Below are 10242 nucleotides of genomic sequence, written 5' to 3' on the forward strand. Positions count from 1 at the left end.
CATTAACATTCTTTTCTACCTTAGTCGTACTCGATCTTCTTCGAGTTAGCAAAGCTTAAGTTTCCCTCGTCGAATGGCTTTCTGAATCTGCATATGTTCGTCCTCGCGCGGTTGTATAATTCCTTCATCCTGGTCCTCATGTACTGTCCCAACTGTGGGAGCTACTGCGTGAGGATTCCTTTCTTCCAAAACTATGGTCTCGACACTGCTTGTCACACGGAATGAGTCGATCTTGCGGACAAGATAGACCTTCCTAGAATCTAACGATATCTACTGACAAGCAAGCCAATCAAAAACTATCTTTCTCTAAATATGCATTTATAAACAAAGGCAAATAAGTTTTTAGGCCTACCTTAGGTCCAATGCAAGTTATGCGCACATCTCCCGTATATGCCCAGTTTCCGTGTATGCACACATCTTCCGTATATGCCCAGTTTTCGTATATGCACACATCTTCTGTATATGCCCAGTTTCCGTATATGCACACATCTTCCGTATATGCACACATCTTCCGTATATGCCCAGTTTCCGTATATGCGCACATCTTCCGTATATGCACACATCTTCCGTATATGCCCAGTTTCCGTATATGCACACATCTTCCGTATATGCGCACATCTTCCGTATATGCCCAGTTTCCGTATATGCGCACATCTTCCGTATATGCCCAGTTTCCGTATATGCGCACATCTTCCGTATATGCCTAGTTTCCGTATATGCACACATCTTCCGTATATGCCCAGTTTCTGTATATGCGCACATCTTCCGTATATGCCCAGTTTCCGTATATGCGCACATCTTCCGTATATGCCCAGTTTCTGTATATGCGCACATCTTCCGTATATGCCCAGTTTTTGTATATGCGCACATTTTCCGTATATGCACACATCTTCCATATATGCCCAGTTTCCGTATATGCGCACATCTTCCGTATATGCCCAGTTTCCGTATATGCCCACATCTTTCGTATATGCCCAGTTTCCGTATATGCGCACATCTTCCGTATATGCCCAGTTTCCGTATATGCACACATCTTCCGTATATGCACACATCTTCCGTATATGCCCAGTTTCCGTATATGCGCACATCTTCCATATATGCCCAGTTTCCGTATATTCCCACATCTTCCGTATATGCGCACATCTTCCGTATATGCCCAGTTTCCGTATATGCGCACATCTTCCGTATATGCCCAGTTTCCGTATACGCCCACATCTTCCGTATATGCCCAGTTTCCGTATATGCACACATCTTCCTTATATGCGCACATCTTCCGTATATGCCCAGTTTCCGTATATGCGTACATCTTCCGTATATGCCCAGTTTCCGTATATGCGCACATCTTCCGTATATGCCCAGTTTCCGTATATGCGCACATCTTCCGTATATGCCCAGTTTCCGTATATGCACACATCTTCCGTATATGCGCACATCTTCCGTATATGCCCAGTTTCCGTATATGCACACATCTTCCGTATATGCCCAGTTTCCGTATATGCGAACATCTTCCGTATATGCCCAGTTTCCGTATATGCACACATCTTCCGTATATGCCCAATTTCCGTATATGCGAACATCTTCCGTATATGCCCAGTTTCCGTATATGCACACATCTTCCGTATATGCCCAGTTTCCGTATATGCACACATCTTCTGTATATGCACACATCTTCCGTATATGCACACATCTTCCGTATATGCCCAGTTTCCGTATATGCACACATCTTCTGTATATGCACACATCTTCCGTATATGCCTAGTTTCTGTATATGCGCACATCTTCCGTATATGCCCAGTTTCCGTATATGCGCACATCTTCCGTATATGCCCAGTTTCCGTATATGCGCACATCTTCCGTATATGCCCAGTTTCTGTATATGCACACATCTTCCGTATATGCACACATCTTTCGTATATGCCCAGTTTCTGTATATGCGCACATCTTCCATATATGCACAGTTTCCGTATATGCGCACATCTTCCGTATATGCCCAGTTTCCGTATATGCACACATCTTCCGTATATGCCCAGTTTCCGTATATGCCCAGTTTCCGTATATGCGCACATCTTCCGTATATGCCCAGTTTCCGTATATGCCCACATCTTCCGTATATGCCCAGTTTCCGTATATGCGCACATCTTCCGTATATGCCCAGTTTCCGTATATGCGCACATCTTCCGTATATGCCCAGTTTCCGTATATGCACACATCTTCCGTATATGCACACATCTTCCGTATATGCCCAATTTCCGTATATGCACACATCTTCCGTATATGCACACATCTTCCGTAGGGCCCAACCAAGGTGCTCAAGGCCCCTTCTATTCTTATTCTTGATGCATTAGTTTAGTCCCCTCGGAAACAAAAGATGAGGAGGACCAACAAATAGGGCAGGGACGAGTGGACCCAAAGACTACTCCGTTTTGGATTAAGTGCAACAGGGAACTTGACAAAGTAGGGCCGCGGAAGAATTCCAAGACCAGCAAGACTTCCCTCGACCCGATTACCTTGATAGAAGGTGATCTAAATGACATTGGTGATATGGTGAGGGATGCCACTTTGAAACTGCCACAACAGTTCAAGCAGCAGCAGAAGCAGGTCTTAGGTGCCATTCAAACGGGTCTACATGAGGTGCAGATCCAGGCATCATAAGTGCATACCGGTGTAGGTCGTAGTAGTGCAGCATCAACCAGCTTGGTGCCTGGGACAATTGAACTAGCATAAATGATTAATGCCTTGGACCCCCATTTATCATGCGGCCAGATGGAGCGCTGACCACGGAATCAAAAGATGATCGAGCCACTGTCTACAACCTCTAAAAGGTCAGGCTAAAATTGGCCACATTTCCAAGAGAAGCCCTTCACACCCTACATGATGGTGTGATGGCAGAACTTCGAGCTTGGGAACAACAAGCATTAAACGTCATCAGTGAGCAAAAGGTGAACAATGCCAAAATGTTTACCAAGAAGACTTCTGCCATCGAGCTCTTTAAGCCTATGATCACGAAGAATAAGCACACTACCAAGGTAGTGGCAGAGGAATGCAGGTCTGTCACCGAGATGGATATTCCTGAAGATGCGCTAGTGGACAAACCAATTCAGAAGCTCGCTATCAGAGTGCGCAAAGTGAGATCAGAGCTGGCCAATGTTCAGTTGGAACTAAACCTTAATATCACAGAACTTGCATTTAGGGACCAGCCCTCAACTATGCTAGAGGTAAAAGAGCAAGTCTGGGGAAAATAACCGACATCACAACCATCTCAAGGTGCGAAAACCTGGTTCCTGCATCCCCCCATACTACTTCGGGTGAGACTTCAGTCCGCGCTCCACAGATTGATGCCAAAAGGGCCAGTAGTGTAGGTATTTGCTTGGATTCTTAACGTTGAACCTGGGTGAGGGCCTATCAAGCCAACGTCTACAAAATATGATGTACTCTTGGGAGATGACAAGACAGTTGACGCTGAAGGTAAGGGAACATTTATTGTGAAGACAAAACAAGGAAAACCAAAGCATATTAATGATATTTTATACATTCCTAGTCTAGCACATAATTTTTTGAGTGTGGGGAAACTCCTTGAAAATGGATATTTAATGGTTTTTAAGAACAATAAATGCATAATCTATGATAAAGATGATTATAGTAAAATTATTGCCAAGACTAATATCCTGCAAAATAGAATTTTTTCTTTCAATCTCCCTTGTGAAGCAATTACAACATTAAATGTTTCTTATGATTATAGTTCTCGGATATGACACATGAGGTATTGAAATTTGAATATGAAAGACTTGAAATTGTTATATAACAAGGAAATGGTCAAAGGGCTACCCCTTATTAGTTCTATTGATAAAGTCCCTAAAGGGTGTATTCTTTGCAAGCAACATAGAGATTCATTTCCAATAGGAAAATCATGAAGAGAAAGTAAACCATTGGAGCTATGGCATGAAAATATATGTGGTCCTATGAAAACATTGTCTATCAATAAAAATATGTATTTCATTATTTTTGTGGACGATTTTAGTAGAAGAACATGGGTATATATCATAAAGAAAAAACTGTATTCATTTTTCATATTTCAAAAATTTAAAGCTTTTGTGGAAAAGCAAAGTGCTTGTTCTATAAACGAACTGTTTTGATTTTTCGGAGTGAATATTGACCGTTGGATCTGATAGTAAGAGATCTATGTTGTGGATCAAAGCGTTGTTTGTAAAGCGAAGTTAACGTGGGACCATAGTTTTAAAATAATAAGTGGGGACCTCCATGTAAGGCTAGCCACCAATAGAATCTGTTGCGTCATTGTTTTACATATTATGTATGTGCAAATTTCATGGGCATTTTTAGGCTAAAATTTCCCCTAGTGAGACTATGTGGCAAAAATAGAAATTCAAATAAAGTTTTGTACAACAAATTATCAACTTGCACATATATTCATTAAAACACTACCAAAAGGAAAGTTTCAATACATAAGGGATATTCTTGGAATCACCTCATTAAGCATTAAGGGGGAGTGTTGAGGATAATGCTTAATTACGTTATGTAATTGCTAACAAATTAGTCAGCATATTTTATGTTTGCAAGTTACGAGAATTAGGGCAGCAAATTAATAGATGTAATCAATATTCAAAGTTATTATTCAGCAAATTATTAGGGGCAGTAGATTAGAATAAAAGGTTAGTCAGATAATTGATAATCAAATTAGAAATATCTTAGATATATAATAATGTATGCATTTCTTCCATGAAGATATGAGATTCGAATGAGAGTTGAGCTCATGCATTGAGAACTAGAATTTAATAGTTTTTGTTCATTTTTTTTACATGTTTTCATATATATGCTCTTGATAGATTTAATAGAGCTTCACTTACTACGCATAGACTATTCCCAACTATTATAGGAAACAATTGATAATTTTATTGATTCTCAAAAGATCAAATGGGTTTCATTTGGTGGTTCATAGATATAAATTTTTAATAGTACAAATATCAATTACGAAGTGAAGATGTGTGATTGAGATGGTGGAATTCAATCCCCGATATTATTTGGAATTGTCTTAATCAAGCTGAAATTTTACTTTGGATTTGCTCAAACTACAAGCTTGAATATTTAAACAAAATCAAAATCATAGAACTAAAATTGCAGTTTTTCTTCATGCTAGGAGCTTTAATCGCGGTTTTGCTTTATACTACAATATTATTAGCAAGAATAATGGAATGATTCGGCTATATTATGGCATAATATTCCACACTCTTAGCATGTAAGAGAAGTGGACATGTAAGATAATTGTAACCAACGGTTAGTTGTAAAAGGATTGCACACCAAAACTCACATTTACATTAAACTAATCACATTTATAAATACATCAATCATTGGTTGAAGATATAAATTTTATCTTAAACACACAATCACTTAGTTGAATAAATATCTCAACCAAACACTAATCTAGGAACTATTTTAGTTGGACTAAATATCTCACATCGAACTAATTAACAAATACATTTAATGATGATAAACATCAATCAATATGCACAAGAAAAGTAGAAGTTAAATCTCCAAGTCCCTCCCTTAATGAGTACTTGTATTTGATCTTCTTGTCTGCAAAGTCTTCATTAGTTTCTTTAAACATCTTCAAAATCCTATAGAATGAACTCCATCAACTTGTCTCATAACCCTCGTAAAGGTGTAGTTGGTAAACTGGATTCTCAAGTTCCACTCGAACTCGCAAATTAAAATCCTCTCGAATTCAATTATTAAACAATGTCACAAGCTATTGAATAACCTCACAAGAATACCACCCCCACATGTTCAAAAAGTGAGGCATCCTTCCCTAGATCCACAACTACCAAACTATCTCGACAACAATCCATATTCAATTTTACACCACTTGATTTCTTAAATAGTAGTTTGAGACACAATCAATTACCTCTTTACAATAAAAATTGAACTAGTAGTCATTCTATGGCCGAGTACCCATCTACCGAGATACATGGGTTTCAACCATTGTACTCCCTAGTTACATAGAAGAGTCATCTAGATACATAATGCATCTAGAGTCAGTTCTTACATCATGATTTCTTGATCTGATTTTGAAAATTCATCATCACTTAGTTTACAAACAAATTATATCACTAATAATTTATGTACTACACGCTACCATACCAACACTACCATACCAATAGGACACATGATCTAAGCTTCTATTATAAGCAATCAAAAACACACATGTCCCAAAATTATCATAAAGTTCTCGGACACATCACTCAAGTAGCTTTATTCTCGTACTAACATGATATCAATTTCATCCATCATCGTTTATGTTGCGGATCAAGAATTTGAATTATTTTCTGAAGGTTGAGTTCATGTTGCTAGTAATCACATCTCATTCATTGGAAATGACGGAAACCTTGCGCTCATTTGTAATACTGAGAGAGAGAGATATCTCCTACAATAGTTTTTTAGTGGAAGAAGGTGCAACCCAATAAAAGAACAATAGTGTTTGACCTCTCTAAATTTGCAACAAGTGCCAATATAGCAAGTTGTGCCCATGTCCCACATCTAGACCTTCTGTTGTAGTTGGACTTATGAAAAAGACTGGGATGAAAGCTATGTTCCCATCCTTTCCCAGGTAATTGATATGATTGAAAATGAATCATGAAGATATAAACTATGAGAACTTTAATCGTGGTTTTCCTTCAAACTCAATTCATAACACATCAAAATCAGCGAACAACATGTTTAGGAACAACCGCTTGGGATCTCTTTCACATAGAATGCCCATGAAAAGTGTTCTCCCTCGCAACGACATGTGATGAATTGACATGTCCTTCATGGTTTTTCACACCCTCTACTACCACGATCATGAGCACCATCAATGATGAAACTGAGGATATCATCAACAACTCTACTACGAAAAAGTCTTGAGCAAGAATGCCTCAAGCACAAAATCTTGTGTTTGTAATATTCCACTAAAATGAAGACACACCTTCATAATGAGTAGATGTGGAAATCAAAAAATTGGCTACCTTGTCTTCATTGTGCTTGGGTCAAACGCGAGAGCTTTTGTATATGGGTTCTCTTTTCAAGTTGATCCTTGTTTTACAAAGGGATACAGTGGGTCATATCCTCTTTATGTAGTGGATACTCTTTTCCTACCAAATAACTAAACAAACATCTTCACACACTTCATCTACAGATTATATCCTGGGTGCTCCCTTAAAGGAGCTACCCACATAGACATTGGCTCTAATACCAAGTTGTAGAACAGATTGCACACCAAAATTCATATTTATATTCGATCAATCACAATTATAAATACATAAATCATTGGTTGAACATAGAAATTCTATCCTAACCACATAATTATTTAGTTGAGCAAATCTCTCAACCAAACACTAATCTAGGAACTATTTTAGTTGGACTAAATATCTCAAATCCAACTAATTAAAAAATCCATTTAATGACAATGAACACCAATCAATATGTAAAAGACATGTAGGAGTTAAATCTCCAAATTGCTTAAATTTGAGAAACTTTCACTAAATTTGAATATATATAGATATATATAGATATATATATTCAAATTAAATTACTTTATTTTCGAAGAAACCAATTTGTGAAAGGGTAAAAGTTTAAGGTTCATGCTAAATTTTGAGGACCATTTTTATTTTATGAAATGAGTTAAAGAAATAATAAAAATGTATTTCACATAATTAGACTCTTAGTAATTTCTATGGTAAAATTAGTAGTTTATTTATTTAGATGTGTGATCACTTTATTCTATAATACTTTTGACATTTTTTTTGGTTGATTTATTTACCAATTTTTAAATATTTAAATATAAATACAGAATATTTAGAATATCCATATTGCATCCATAATATTTAAAATGAATTTTTCAGTTTTGTTAACTAAAATATACAACCATCCTTGTTACCCATGCGCAAATAGCATTACTGTCTAACCAAAAAAAATCCAAGTCAATATGATAACCCACAAATCAAGGCTACTCAAATCCGTAACTAAAACATACAAGCATCGACTCATAGCTACCATCGTACAAAGTTTTAAATGATGGGTAGAATGCTCAGTCAAATTTATACCCTGGTTGCAAGAGATCCAAAGGTAGGAAAATGTGTAGAAAAATTAATGAGAATAAGATCTCCGCTGCATTTTTTTTAAATGGTACATTGTCATAGGTAATCAATATTGAAACTATCAGCGATCTGAACTTTCCATGTATAGATGATGTGGCCTCTTTCTATCTTCCAATACAATCTTGAAAAGTATGCCTTGAGTGCTTACTGACTGCATGTTACAAGTGCTATATTATTTAATGGGAAGTTATACAACACTCAAGCTGTTGTGGTCACTGTTATTGAGCATGATAATGTTTTACAGCCTTCGTGAGCCTGAGCCAACGTGAGTAGATGATCCATTTATTAGGAATACCAGCTTAAGAAAAACGGATTAAATTAATTTTATTTTGTGTCTACTATCTGTAAGTGAACAGTTCCATACAATCCCCGGCTACTCTCATATAAAATATTCCAAACCATAAAATGTTCACATTGCAATTCATGGATTTACAAAATTTTATTAGAAACATTAATCATTTTAAGGCTACAATGTGGATGATGCTTCTACCCTCATAGATATTTTCTGTATAGAAATATTGAAACGCTCGTTACATATATATGGCTGTACGGGGAGCATTGGCTGTGAAGCAAACCAAAGGTACGTGACTGCAAGCAGTTCAGTGGAATGACGATGCTGAGATGATAGGGTACTGCTTTCGTGGGATGTAAGTTATGGCCTGCAAAACAAAACCTACCCGCTCATTTAGCCTCTCAATGCGCATTTTGTTTGCAATAAAAATTGCAATTAGAATTTTACTGAAACTCACCTGCTTTTTTAAGGATATTTTTCTATCCATTGCTGCTATGAATTCGAATGTATTCAGAGAGATTCATATCCTCCATGGCGGACCGAAGACCCTTTGAACAGCTAGGGGATCTAACCATCTTCAATATTCTTCCGTAACCCGTTAACGCTAACTCAAAACAGCTGATGGTCTGCTCTGACACTGGACTGGCCTCCTCGCTTCCCTTTGAAAATAGCGCGCTTCGAAATTCAAATTTGAATTCAAATCAAATGGGTATATGACACCGACTGTCCTCCTCGCTTCTCTTTGGAAATAGGGCGCTTCAAAATTCAAATTTGAATTCAAATCAAATGGGTATATGAGTATTAATGTCGACATACTATCATGTTGAGACTGAGGTAAATGTGACGGAGGTTGGTAAATGTGCTCATCAATACGCCAGAGGGAGGCCAAAGTCGCTGCCGGCAGGGTCGCCGTCGAGGGGCAGGAGCACGGCAGCCGGAGAGGGATGGATGCGCCGGATGGATGCCATGATGCATGATCGAGGATGAAAGGGCGCCATAACGTCAACCACCCCGTCTGCCGCTGTCAGAGGGGTACCTCCATAGCATTAACTTTGCTATGGAGGTGGAAATAGGAACCGCCTAATAACAGCCCAATCCACAGGTAGAAGAACTGCTCCTCGAGAGGTTCAAAAGTGTGTTGTGTTCATCGAATCCAGCACTGAGAAGATTAAAACAAAAACAGTGCCGCGGCGCCGGTGGATTGACTCTTGCACACGGAATTCTTAAAAGTCGTGCGCAATTATTTAAGATTCTCCGCTGCTGTCGATAACAAATCAATATAATATTTTTTGATTCGCTAATATTTTATATAAAACTGAGAAACAAGTGGACATGAGTCATTCTTTACTGACCGAACTCGGAACTCGTGACCCGTGACCTTTATCATGGCCTTTATATCTCTGATCAAGGGGGCGCACTCATGAGCGTGGGATAAGGGCACTCATTAGTCATACCGGCCAAAACCGCGGTGCAAATGTTATCTGCCTTAGCACCGGGACGCGGACTCTCAGCCGATCGATAAGATTCGAAGTACCGACAACAGTATCACATGCGTTACAACGCCGACATGTTTGACAAATCGATATTTTGCACAGGATTCAGACCACACAGTATGACTACCAAAAACAGTAAAACCAAATGAGAATGACGGCACCGAAATCAGTAAAACGAAATCAGAATGACGGCACCCAAATGAAGTAAAATGAAATTAAAATGACGACCGACAATTTTGACAACAGGAGTATGCCCTGAGGTATTGGATAAAAAAATGTCACTGAATATTAGATGGGATCGATTTTATTT

This window comes from Pinus tabuliformis, chromosome 1_1 (assembly GCF_031772625.1).
Source record: "Pinus tabuliformis cultivar Carrire ecotype Pingquan chromosome 1_1, CPIR1, whole genome shotgun sequence".
Classification (NCBI taxonomy): Eukaryota; Viridiplantae; Streptophyta; class Pinopsida; order Pinales; family Pinaceae; genus Pinus; species Pinus tabuliformis.